Below are 13682 nucleotides of genomic sequence, written 5' to 3'. Positions count from 1 at the left end.
GGCGGGCAGGGGACCAGTCGGGAGGTGGCAACGAGGGCACAGGGCACGCCTCGCAGGGGAACGGGGGCGGGGCCACGTGCCAGTCCCAGGGTTCCCAGCTCCAGCACCGGAGGGCTCGCGCGCCCCAGCCCGCCCGCCGCGCCACCCGCCCGCTAGGAGCCCGGTCGTAGGACTCTGCGCTTCGCTCAGCCCGCGAGCGCGCGGCACGAAAGCGCGTCGGCATCCATGCCCCGGCCGCGGGAGCAGGAGGCGCTCGCAGCTCCAGGCGTGTAATGCGAGGCTGAACGCGTGGCGGCCCGCGTCGTGCCCTGCGGAGCCAGGCGCGGGAGGTGAGGGGCGCACTTCAGCTCAGCTCGCAGCGCGCGGGGCGGGGCGCGGCTGCTGGCGGGGCCCGGCCGCTTGCGGGGAGCCGCGGAGGAGCAGGCGCTCTGCGGACCCGAGGCAGGTCACGGTTAAAGCTTTGCCATCAATTCCGAGTCCAGAAAGTCCGTCCTAAGCTAACACGCTAACTCTGCAGCCTCCCTCACAACCCCAAGCCACCGAAGGCGGCGACACCTGATCCAGCACACAAACACGGGTCCCTTCTGTCCCCGGATACAATTACGCGGCGGAGACACACTCAAACTCACGCGCAGCAGCCAAGAGCCGAGGTAAGCGGAGGGACCACGCGGTTCCAGCGAGGGGAAGGGGGGAGGGTAGGCGAGAGGAGAGGGGCGTTGTTTGATCCCGGAGGTGAGTACTGGGCGAATGACTGCGATCCTCGGGTGGGGGTTAGGGATCCGAAAGTGCAGTTGCGGTTGGGCTGAGGGAGTTAAGTGTTGGGGGTGGGTGGGAAGGAAGACCGTGAGCTGGGGCGGAGGGGTGTGAAGGAGATCTTTCTAAGCTGCCCCAGTCGCGCCTGTGCGCCCTTCCCTCCCATATGGCTCTCGATTGAGGGTCCTCTCGCGTTCGCGCGTGCAGCCTGAGAGGGCATAACGCGGCGCGGATCTGGCCAAGGACTTTGCACTTGACCCTGGAGGGATGGGCACCGCGGAACCCCGAGGCCATAGCCCGCTGCCAGCCAGGGATGGGGGCCCCGGGAGGTGCTTCTTCGGAAACTCTCCAACTCTCCTCGACTTCGTCCTCTCCTTGAGGGGGAACTAGACCTGGGTGCGTTGAGGAAGGGCATGGCTGGGGGCACCGACACAGGGACCTTTCAGTGCCAGCAAGCCTGTGCAACCCTGGGGAATGCACAGTAGTGGCAGGGTCTCCGCGCGGATGCGGGGACCATATGGCGTGCCCTTGCTAGGGAAGCATGTGCGGGTGAGAGAGGAATCGAGAGAAAGGACGCGCTGCCGAAAGTAGGGCGCCTTCCATGGACCGGAGGAGCGGCGAGGGGGCCTGGGATATGCAGTTCGGAGTTGTACCGGGCAAACCGCGTAGGGGCGCAAGCCGTGCGACCCGGCAGAAGGACGGTCACGGGTGGCGAGGGGTTTATTCAGTCTGTATATGTAAATTCACTGCTTTAATAGAGGGTTTATGAAGTTGAGTACCGGAACGTGCCGCTCTGCAGCACTTCCTTAAGAAAGGACCACCTCTGTGCCTGTACCGCTGGTTCCCATCACCTCAAAGCAACTCTGGGGGCCAGGAGGGAAGAAAGTGAGAGAACTTCTGAAAGTCTGCAGACTAACTCAGTCGACTGGGTTGTGTTAACTAGTCATCCTCAAGGGGAAGAGGGCGTATCACAGGAGTGAGGAGTGGGTAGCATTTTCAACTAGGCATGACCCAAGAGTCACCTCTATTATGAATCAGTGATAGAGGCAGCCTTTTATTTCAGGTGGCTTCTATCCAGAAAAGGTAGAAAAAACGCTACTCTAAACCTTCCGTTTCCCCTCAGGCTGTCATCTTGTATAATGAATTTTTCAAGATTAATGACATGAAGATGTGGTGGTTTGGCTAAATGCCAAGAGTGCTGTTGTTTCTATATCTGATAATTTCGTGTTCAAAGAAAAATGTCTCCACTCAGAATTGGTGTAATTGGTGTGCTTTATTTCCACTTATTCCCAGAAAAAAAAAAAAGCCACTTGAAAAAAGGAGGGAAAGTGCTTTTTAAATGGTATTGTAATAGTATCAGAAGTAATCGCATTTTATTCCCTGGAGATTTTTAAATTAATTGTAGAGTCATGCACATCAATATTGTATAGTGAGGGAATCTGCACTTTGCATTCATTGAATCCGATCATAAATCAGTCTATGTTTTTTTCTGTCTCAGAGAAACAGTGGACTAGTTTTCTCCTATAGAAACTTATCTCCAGGCAGTTTGAGGTTTGCTTTTGGAATGTCTCTGTTCAACTATTCTAGATAATTCCAGAAAAAAACACTGGAGTATTATTTGTTTTGCCTGCCACCCACAAGGTAAAATTTTGTGGTTTACTGCTATAGGAGTGTTTAAAAACTACAATAAAGCATAATGCCCTGACATTTAGTAATAGCCTGATAGTATATTAGTAGCTTGGGTGTAATTGAGTGAAAACTGTACTTGTGACTTTCTCTTGATGATACTGCTATAGATAATACTACTATAGAGATCAAACTCTTATATCTAAACTTTCCGGAGCTCTATGCTTATGGTGTTAATGCCTGGAGCACATATTAGAATAAGTAAACCAATGCAGTAGGTAAAAATACTTATAACAGACTTTATCTTTTGTAAAGTCTTTTTTTGTATGTAAAGAGTTTGATAGTTCACATTTGATTTAAATTACTTAAAACATTTCATGGTATCTTATAAATAACCATCAGCTTAATTACTATGTAAATATAGATGGCCAAGGCACAAAATAACCACACTTTGAATTCTTAGACTCCTTTTCAAGGTTATTATGTACCTGTTTATCAGATAATATTGACTTGATGCTGTTTAATTCACATTAAGTTTCCAAAGTACACTGAGAGTAAGACACTTTGGATTGTTTTTGCAATATATAGTGAAACCGCATTTATTTGACACCATCTGGGTTGTTGCTTATTTCAGTCAGTTCAGTTCAGTCACTCAGTCGTGTCCGACTCTTTGTGACCCCATGAATCGCAGCACACCAGGCCTCCTTGTCTATCACCAACTCCTGAAGTTCACTCAAACTCAAGTCCATTGAGTCGGTGATGCCATCCAGCCATCTCATCCTCTGTCGTCCCCTTCTCCTCCTGCCCCCAATCCCTCCCAGCATCAGAGTCTTTTCCAATGAGTCAACTCTTCGCATGAGGTGGCCAAAGTACTGGAGTTTCAGCTTTAGCATCATTCCTTCCAAAGAACACCCAGGACTGATCTCCTTTAGAATGGACTGGTTGGATCTCCTTTACATAAGCACATTTTCTAAATAGCTGACCCCTCACACCATTCATTACTGAAACTTTAAAAATTTAGCTATTAAAACAAGCAATGTCTAAATGTTCCCCTCTTAGTTGGTCCCCAGGATGTAAGCTAAATTTTTTGTTGGATTGTCTTTATGAACATGAATTCATAAAGAATTGAATAGTGTTATATTTCTTGAGGTGTATAGAGCTGTTTTTGTTTATGGTAAATGGTCTCAGCCTGCCCAGTTGAAATACTAGAATGGAGACATAAGTACTATTCTCTTTCTCTCTCTCTCTTTTTTTTTTTTCTTGTGGTTTTTCTGGGTCCTCTTTCTGTTATCAGCTATCACTTTCTACTGCTGTCAGACTGTAAGCAGGTCCTGCTGCTGTATCTGTTGTCTTTTTTTTGGCTTCTGAAATGATGTGGGCTATTGCTCTAGTATAAAGCCTGTGTAATTTGTGACAGATACATGCTGTTCTCATCCTTTGTTTCTGGGCTGTATAGTGAGCTCAGTTGCTGAGGTTCCTAGATGGGTAGCTTCTATATAAGTGGTTTTAAAGTGTTTTTAAAGTGTTTTTTAAATAGAAAATTTGTATATGAGATCTTTAGAAGGGTGTCTTAATTTCAGACATTCAGTCTTCTGGAAGATCTTTGCTTTTCTGAGAAATCAAAGCAACCCTTTAATAAAAGAGTTTACTTTTCTGATGGTAGCCCCAGGTTATCTTTGTGTAAGGATAATATGATGATATTTTACATCCTACTTCCTGCCACTGAAATTGACTAGCTGTTCACAATGTTGACAATATTTTTCTTCTCTGAAAGCCACGAATAGTGTGATTTGATAATCCTGGTTCCCATACTTGAAGCTAGGTGAATCATTTCAATACTGTTTTGCATACCCATGTACAGAGGGGCTACATAATCAAATGAATTTGAATAAAGTTGTTTTAGTTAGTCTTGAAAACAGTGGTAATCATATCTTCCTAAAGTATTTTACAAACATCCTTCTTTTTTCAATAAATACTTATTACTTTCAATAAATGCTTATTAAATACATACTATGCATTGGGCACTGTGGTCTTGTACACTGGGGATATTGCAGACATAAAGACCATGGGAGGACTCTGGGTTTAAGAGGATTAGATAGAAAAACAAGTTAGTTTCAATATAGTTTTAATATAGTACTGTTTGTTCTGAGAGTGCTGTGATAGACATACTCAGAGCGCCCTAAATAGGCATTTGGATGTGGCCAGTTCCACGTGGGGACAGACACTAGAGAGGCTTCATAGGGAAGGTAACAGCAGAGGTTAACCAGACACAGTAATCAGAAGGTAACCAGTTAAGGGCAAGATCATGGAAGACTGTCATCCTAAGATACACAGACCATTTTCTCTTCAGTGTTGTTTTAAACTAAAGAGTGATGAGAAGACAGCTCTCGCAGCTGTCTAGCAGGATTGATCTGAGTTGGGAGACAGGAATAACAAGTCAGAAGGTATTGAGGTGATCTTGTTAAGAGAAGTTGAGGACCTTACACCAATATGGTGGCAGTGAGATGAAGAAAAGGGCTTGGTCACACAGATGTTAAGGTGGTAGAATCTCTTGGATTAGATGACTGGTTAGCTGGTGGGTGGTATGGGAGGACAGGATAGAGACTTTAACGGAGAAGCAAGTTCGAGGACCAAGGATGGTAGAGTTGTTTTGGAAATGTAGAATAAGAAGTGCTTATAGAAAATCCAGCTGGAAATGAGTGTCCAATGGATCATTGCACAGAAGTTCTGAGCTGAGAGGTCTGGGCTGCATTTGTTGTTGTTCAGTCACTCAGCCATGTCTGACTCTTTGCGAACCCATGGACTGCAGCACACCAGGCTTCCCTGTCCTTCTCCATCTCCTGGAGTTTGCTCAAACTCATGTCCATTGAGTCAGTGATGCCATGCAACCATTTCGTCCTCTGTCGTCCCCTTCTCCTCCAGCCTTCAATCTTTCCTAGCATCAGGGTCTTTTCTAATGAGTCAGCTCTTCATATCAGGTGGCCAAAGTATTGGAGCTTCAGCTTCAGCATAAGTCCTTCTAGTGAATATTCAGGATTGATTTCCTTTAGGATTGACTGGTTTGATCTCCTTGCAGTCCAAGGGACTCTCAAGAGTCTTCTGGCTGGATAGGTAGGTACGTAAATGGGTGAATGAGTAGGTGGACTTCTTTAGCCATTTTCAACATATAGGTTGTTGCCAAAAAAAGGAAGTCAGTGGATCTTCTAGGGCTGGTTCAGAGAGTAAGAGGGAATTAGAGGCCTGGGGAGATCCTACAATTTAAGAGTTGGTAGAAATACAGGGAGTAGTAAAGAAAGAGAAGGTAAAATGCAAGTTGGGAGGATAATTACTGGAGAGTTGTTTTTAGCAACTGAAGGAAGAAGAATTTCAAGATATGAGAAGCCGAATACTAAGATGGGGGGGTATTAGACAGTCCTGGTTCTGCCCCTGACTATCTCTGTGACCTAGAATTCAGAACTTAGTTCCCTTTCCTCATTTACATAATGAAGATCAAAGTGTGACTTCCCAGGGCTACTGTGAGGATCAAATGAGGTAAATCAAGCTCAGTGACTGGAAGGTTACTGGTTTGTGTTCAATAAGTGCTAGCTGATTTTATGGAAACCTCAGTCACATCGGACTCTTGGCGATCCCATGGACTGTGGCCCGCCAGGTTCCTTTGTCCATGAAATTTTCCAGGCAAGAATACTGGAGTGGGCTGCCGTTCCCTTCTCCAGGGAATCGTCCTGACCCGGGAATCGAACCCAGGTCTCCCGCATTGCAGGCGGGTTGTTTACTGTCTGAGCCAGCAGGGAAGCCCTTTGTGGAAGCAGAACTTGGATTCTGTAGATACTGTTGCTTTTAGCAGTCCTCCTTTTCAGGGTTTAGGGAGGTTGATTAAAAGATCTATTAAGAGGGGCTTCCCTGGTGGCTCAGATGGTAAAAAATCTGCCTGCAGTGCCGGAAACCAGGGTTCAGTCCCTGGGTTGGGAGATCCGATGGAGAAGGGCCTGGCAACCCAGTCCAGTATTCTTGCCTGGAGAGTCCCATGGACAGAGGAGCCTGGGGGGCCACAGTCCTGGCCTCACAGAGTCAGACACGGCTGAGTGAATACTCTTTCACTTTAAGATGGAAACTTTATTATGTTTATAGCCTTTGGGGAAGAAGCCAGTACAATAGGGGCAATTGAAAATTTTGAAGGGAGAAGAGAGAACTTTGGAACCTGTTCCTGAAGGGGCGTGGGTGGGGTTGGGTCAGGAGCTCTGGAGAGGCTTTAGTGTCCTCAGGGAAGGGCATGCTCCCACCAGCCTGGAGGGTCCAGAGCAACTTGGCTGCTTTTTAAAAGCCTCTGGTAATCAAATCATAAACATTTTTAACATTTTATTTAAAGTTTCTTGATATTTAAGTGAATTTAAGTGAGTTCTAATTTCTCAGGTAATCCAATAAGGCCAAAGATTATTCATTTTAAAAGACTCTGAAAACAAAAACAAAAAAGATAGGTGATATTAAAGCAACAAAATATAATTCAATGTTTGTTTCAGATGGCACTTCCATGTCAAATGGTGTCTTAAAAATCAACATTGTGGAAAGCAGGTATTAACCTGTGTAGTAGAGGAGGGACTGATTCATAGATTTCTTAAAAAATTGAGCTGACCATAGTAATATTTTAAAATATCTCCTTTTTTCCTCAGGATTTTCTCTATTTGGTTGAAATAGTGCTGTATATTGGAAACATCTGAAATTAGGTCTCTACTTTAATATGTATATGGATTTTTTTGCCATGCATTTAGTGGGTATTTTGAAAAAATATTTACATATGTGAACTGGTTTGGGAGCCAATCAACAATAACATAGTGCATACTGTTTACCAAGTGGTAGTTAGGCTATTGGTGGTTAATTAATTAATTATTATTCTTTTTTAGTTCAAATTAAGAAGTCTGTTTCAAAACATACTTACCAACATTTACTCCTTATCATTTGTTTATATAGCATGAAGAATAGTACATAGTTTTGGGACACCCAATAAATGTTTTTTGAGTAAAATGAAATTAAATATTCAGTATTTTTAAGATGAACTGAAGTTCATTATGTATGTAGTTTTTAACCTGTGATGACCTTCTTTCCCTGAAGTTCTTTACCCACATTTTTGTTATCAGGACCTCTGTGTTTTGGAGTTGAGTTTTGGTCTGTTGTGCTAACTCCCTCTCAGTGTATGGTCCCACTCTTGCAAACCATAGTGGCCTATGTAGGTGATTTTCAAAGACTTCTGAAAGTTCCATATTGTATATTCACACTCAGCTTTGGACTCTATATTGTCCCGTTCAGGACTCCCTTACAGAGATGACAGATGCCACAGTAAAATTGACTTAGACATGAGGTCAGCATTTAGGGGTTCAGAGCCCAGATGAAAACGGAACTTTTGGGTTTGTGAATGGCAGGGTGTGTAGGACAGCCAGCTCAGTTCTCAGTCTCTGGCAATAAGCAGTAAAACATTTGGATTAGGTAGAAAGAACATGTAGTTAGGAACGTTTCAGAGATACTGTGTATTTTGCTAATAACTCTTTTCTGTTTGTCTGAATTTTTAATAATGGAAACAATCACTATATTGGAGGTATATTTTCCCTTGACTTGATTGAGATAACAGAAATGCACCTAGAGGTATTGCCTTTCACTAAATAAATTTATATTGTAACTGCTTTGGTAAGTATTTGCCTCATTTGAGAATATTATGAATACAGACATATGTGTAAAATCTCTTCACACTTTTCAGTTAGGTTTTAAAGAAATTTAATACTTGAAACATTTTCAAGACACCAAGTTATACTTTTTTAGCTGTATGTTGGCCATAACTTGCTTTAATAATAACCATGGGGCTGATTTTACTCCACGTGAGATATTTTAGCTTAAACAAATGTTCTCTTGGATTAAGAAAAATTTTAAGCAGTAGAATCATGTGCAGATATGCCTTGATTTTTATAATATGTTCCTGAAAAGTTATATAAAATTTAGTTTTTATAAATTGAATCATATTTGTAGAATTTAAAAGTTTCAAAACACTTCAAAGTAAGGCAGAATTTAAACTTTAAAATATAGGTGATGGGTATACAGATTTTTTTTATATTAATCTTTATACCTTTCTGTATGTTTGAAATAGTTGACAGTCCAAAAAAATATGGACAATGATTTTAAAGCATATCATATTTAAAATGTACCCATTTAAAACAATCTCAGATTCCTTGATGGTTCAGTGGTAAAGAATCTGCCTGCCAATGAGGGAGATGCAGAATTTATGGGTTCGATCCCTGGGTTGGGAAGATCCCCTGAAATAGGAAATACAATCCAGTATTCTTGCCGTGAAAATCCCATGGAGAGAGGAGCCTGGTAGGTTACAGTCTGTGGGGTCACAAACAGTTGGATACAACCAAGCTACTAACACACACACACACACACCAAGCAATCTCAAAGTACTTCTCTCTCTAAAAAAAAAATCTCATTCTGATTAATCTGTTTTGCAAACTCAGACTTTCCTAATGGACTTAAGCAAACACACACAACAGCAACAAACCGCAAGGACACCTCTGTACCACACAGTAAATGATATAGTCACATCCAGCATCTTAAACTTGTAAGATAAAGGCTTAATCTGTTTCTCAATCATAACCACATTGTAATATCCCTTGTTCAGAAGAGAATGCATAGACAGGGATTTTTTTTTAAAAAAAACTAGCACTAGAGTGAGCCCTTCAGTGATGTTGCCTTCCTGCATTGAGACAGCTGCCCTGAGACTGGGTGGATGGCACAGATCCCTAGCTGTGGCTGCTTCTTCTGAAGGCCATGTGCTTTTCATAGCCTTTGCATTTGTGCTGTGAACCTCTGGTTCATTTGTACTGTCATCCAATTGGAAGAGCTGGACTTAGAAGAAAACTAGTCAGACAGGTTTGCCTGTCTGTTTACAAAGGGGCGGGGGGAGCTGGGGGTGGCAGCAAAATTTGTGCGTAAAGTTAAGGGTGAAGCTATTTTAAGGAATATTAATGCTAATCACTGTTTTTTCCTGGTTTTGAAAACACTTCAGTGGCATTTGTGAGAATATATTAATACCTTATTGGAGCTAAAGTGATCAGAAGACAAACTGGAAGGAGAAGTAGATAAGAAACAGGGAATTAGAGCAAGATGGAGAGTGGGAAAGGAGACTATATGGGAGGGGAAGGAAAAAAAAAAAGCAGAAGAAAATGAGTGCTTCAGTGGCCTGTGTGGGCTTTGTGTGAACCTGGAGCACCGTAGCAGGAGACTATAGTATTGATCTGAGCATGAGTTTAATAAAATCCAGTGCCTGTGATCCTCCACATTCAGAAGAAGGAACACTACTGGCTCAGGGCTGAGGTGTACTAGGAACATTGGTGGCCAAATGTAGCTACCATCTCGGACACTCCCTTTATGTTGCAAATACTCAGTTCCTTTGAGCAGCAGTAAAATCTTAAGCATTGCCTGTCCAGTAGTGTTAGTCACACAGTCGTGTCCGACTGTTTGCGACCCCATGGACTGTAGCCCACCAGGCTCATCTGTCCATGGAATTTTCCAGGCAAAAATACTGGAGTGGATTGCCATTCCCGTCTCCGGGGTATCCTTACACAGGGATCGAACCTGGGTCTCTGGCATTGCAGGCAGATTCTTTACCACTGTGCCGTGTGGGGAAGCCTGTCCAGTAGGTCATCACATCTTCCAAACCGTGGAGACACAGCGCTCTGAGGTCACCAGGACAGGTGTAATGTTTGGACCCGGGCTCCTGGCCCTTCGTTTTCACCTGGCAATGCTGGCTCTCAGAGCTCCCTGTTATCGGGCTCCCCTCTGACCCCCCTCTCTACTTCCTCCTGTCCCCCGGCATGGTTCTGTTCACTGGGTTCCCTTTGTCTCTCTAGGCGTTTGCTTCAGGATATCCCCTATCTGAATAGCTCTGCTTTTTTCCCTCTGGGCTTGCAAACTGTCATCCTTCATGGTTTCGATACTCAAGTCCCAACTCAGACTATTGTGTCCCAGTTTCTATTACTTTCCTTTGCCTTTCATTTCTGTATTTGGCTGTGATAGTTGAACACTTGGTTATGTTAATTCTTCCTCTGAGAAGAGTATGTGCAGTTCGAGGGTGGACTTTCACTCTGGGTTTCCCCATAAGGCCTTGGACAAACATACTAATCAGAGATAAGATATTTAAACATGGTTGAATGATACCTCCTGTAACTCAGAACAGGAAAGGAGGTAAATTCCCTAAAACGCTGTGTGTATATTGATACTTTTTTCCTGTTTTTTTTTTTTAAAAACCACATCATTCAAACTAGAAATATTCTCTTTCTTTGTAAATGAATCGTCCTGCATAGACTGCTGTATCATTTAGTTATGACAGCAAAAAAAAAAGGTTTGGTCTGTAGAAAGATCATATTATAGGTCTTTGAACTCTTTATTATAAAATATGTAATGGTTTGGTAGATTTTTAAAAAATTTTGTAAAATAGTTTTATTGAGATATGGTTCATACATCATCCAATTCACCCACTTAAAGTATACAGTTGGATGGTTTTTTTATATATATATTTTTTATTTTATTATAAATTTATTTATTTTAATTGGAGGCTAATTGCCCTACAATATTGTATTGGTTTTGCCATAATCAACATGAATCCACCACGAATGTGCACGTGTTCCCCATCCTGAACCCCCCTCCCACCTCCCTCCCGGTACCATCCCTCTGGGTCATCCCAGTGCACCAGCCCCAAGCACCCTGTATCATGCATCGAAGCTGGACTGGCGATTCGTTTCATATATGATATTATACATGTTTAAATGCCATTCTCCCAAATCATCCCACCCTCGCCCTCTCCCACAGAGTCCAAAAGACTGTTCTATACATCGTGGAGATTTTTCTTTTAAAATTTACCCAGGGCTTCTAATGGATGGAAGTACATTCACAGCTAATTTTAGGAAAGACTAATAAGAGGAAATAATGACACAGATAATTAAGTGTATTTAGTTTTTAATTTGTATTTATGTTTGAATATGGACTTCCCTCGTGGCTCAGATGGTAAAGAATCTTCCTGTAATGCAGGAGACCCAGATTCGATCCTTGGGTCAGGAAGATCCTCTGGAGGTGGAAATGGCAACCTATTCCAGTCTTCTTTCCTGGGAAATCCCATAGACAGAGGAGCCTGGTGGGCTGTGGTCCATGGGTCACAAAGAGTCAGACATGACCGAGTCAGACATGTCTGATGTCAAGAAACAGTAGTTGGAGAAAATGATTACACATATTAGGAAGCTCTAACTTGAAGCAATCAAATCATCCTCTCTCCCTGACCCCCTGATAAGACCTTCAGTTAACCAGAAGCACAGGATGAGTTCTTTTCCCTCATACCAAAGTTTTCTGGTTCATAGTGTCTCTTCTTGCATGTCATTATGGGCAGGGCTGTAGGAGTAGCAATAGGAACAAGACTGGATCTTAAGAAATCTCAGCAACAACAAAAAAGGAAATTGACCGGGTAGGTAAGACTGTTAATAAGAACTGATGCCTGACTCTGTTATTTGCCAGTTTTAAATAATTCATGTGAGCTTTAAGAAGTAATTTTGTTTTGATCAGTTAGACTTTATCTGAACATATAGGCTTCCCTTTGTGGTTCAGCTGGTAAAGAATCCGCCTGCAATGTGGGAGACCTGGGTTCGATCCCTGGGTTGGGAAGATTCCCTGGAGAAGGGGAAGGCTACTCACTCCAGTGTTCTGGCCTGGAGAATTCCATGGATTGTGCAAAGAGTTGGAGACTGAGTGACTTTCACTTTCACTGAGCATATGCCTGAGAATAGAATGTACTTTTTGTTCAAATTTCTAAATAATGAAAACCATGCAGAAACAAGGTCCTCTGGCTGTCCTGCATCTTCTTTTTGCTGTCCCACTCTTTCTTTCTGTCCGCTTACATCGTCTTCCTTTGTGAAGATGATGTCCCTGCCTTTGTGGTGAGCTCAGAAGAGTGATCCCAGTGATCGGCTTACACATTGTCAGGTAAGGATGCGGATAGAGGTGTGTGTGGAGAGGGGAGGGCGGTGGAGTCTGCCCATTTCTAGAGTAGGATCTGGTCATTTTAGTCAAATCATCCTGTGTACCAGTTGCCCAGCCTCTGTATAAGCCCAGATGCTTTATGCTTTCTCATCAGTATTTTTACCAGTAAAGATCACTCAGCTTGCCATTTTGATACTAAGCAAATGCAGCCCTATTCCTATATCCCTACTCTGCTCACAAGGGCATGGAAAGGGAGAGACATTTTGAACCAGACATATTGAATTCCAGGAGGTTTGTGAGATGAGCATCTGTAACAGAGAAGAATTGATCCAACCATTCATTCACAAGCAGCCTATTATGTGTTAGATGTCTTCTGCCTTAGAGCCAAAATACACAGTGGTTTTTAAAAATCTAGTATAACATTGAAAGGCTTTTTGAATATTGCTGATTTGCTTCGTGTACCCCAGAATTTAAAAAAAAAAGCCTATTATCTGACATGTGGCAGTGGCAACTTCAGAGAGTCTTTTTATGGTACAGGTAAGAGATACTGAATTAGGACCCAGGAAACCTGAGTGCTAGTTCCGACTCTGCCAATGAGTAACTAGGAACTAGCCAAGTGATGCTTGGCAACCACTGCCTGAAACCTTGTTCTTTCTCTACAAATGAAAGGGTTTAGACTCAGTTATCTTTAGTTTTGAAATTAGGACTTTGATTTATTTTATAAAATATGAAATACATATTTAAAAAACATATTTGGCATCATTTCATAACAAATGTATTAAGTACCAATGTTTAAGCGTATTTATATTATGTTTTCAAGACTGTTAACAATGGCAGTGATATACAAAAGCCTTCTCTGGCCTTGCTTCATTCTGTTGAACATCAGGTTTAATCCTAGATGCTTAGAAGCCACAAAACTACGTTTTCACTTGTTAACAAGTGAGTCTCAGAGAATGCATTCTGTCTTTCTGTAGAACCTACCAAAATCTTCCTCTTCTGGGGACTAATACAACTTTGCAGTTTTATCTGATACTCCATAACAAACTTCTCTTTCTGACTTCACTAGCATTTTATGAGACTACAGTTGGGAAATGTGTTATTTGCTCATTCTCCAGGACTTTCAAGGAATTAAATAGGGAAATATCCAGAGTTATTTTAAATTTGTTTTTGGTTATATTTGGTCAGACATTTTTTATTTGAAAACATGTTAAAAATATCACATAAGGATTTTTCTTTTGATTCTTAATAATGTTAATGTAGATAATGTTTACAATTTAAACTAATTTAAACTAGTG

General features: G+C 42.4%; 1 protein-coding gene across 1 annotated transcript in view; it reads left to right on the top strand.

Annotated features, from left to right (window-relative positions):
- The first annotated feature begins 410 nt into the window (after positions 1–410).
- The window catches only part of UGT8 (UDP glycosyltransferase 8), a 108525-nt gene continuing 95253 nt past the window's right edge, over positions 411–13682 (top strand). The window contains 1 exon segment of the mRNA NM_001083635.1: positions 411–650. The gene's annotated coding sequence lies outside the window, so the exon portion shown is untranslated.

Source organism: Bos taurus, chromosome 6, assembly GCF_002263795.3.
Source record: "Bos taurus isolate L1 Dominette 01449 registration number 42190680 breed Hereford chromosome 6, ARS-UCD2.0, whole genome shotgun sequence".
Lineage (NCBI taxonomy): Eukaryota > Metazoa > Chordata > Mammalia > Artiodactyla > Bovidae > Bos > Bos taurus.
This window is presented reverse-complemented; position numbering and strand designations above follow the sequence as displayed.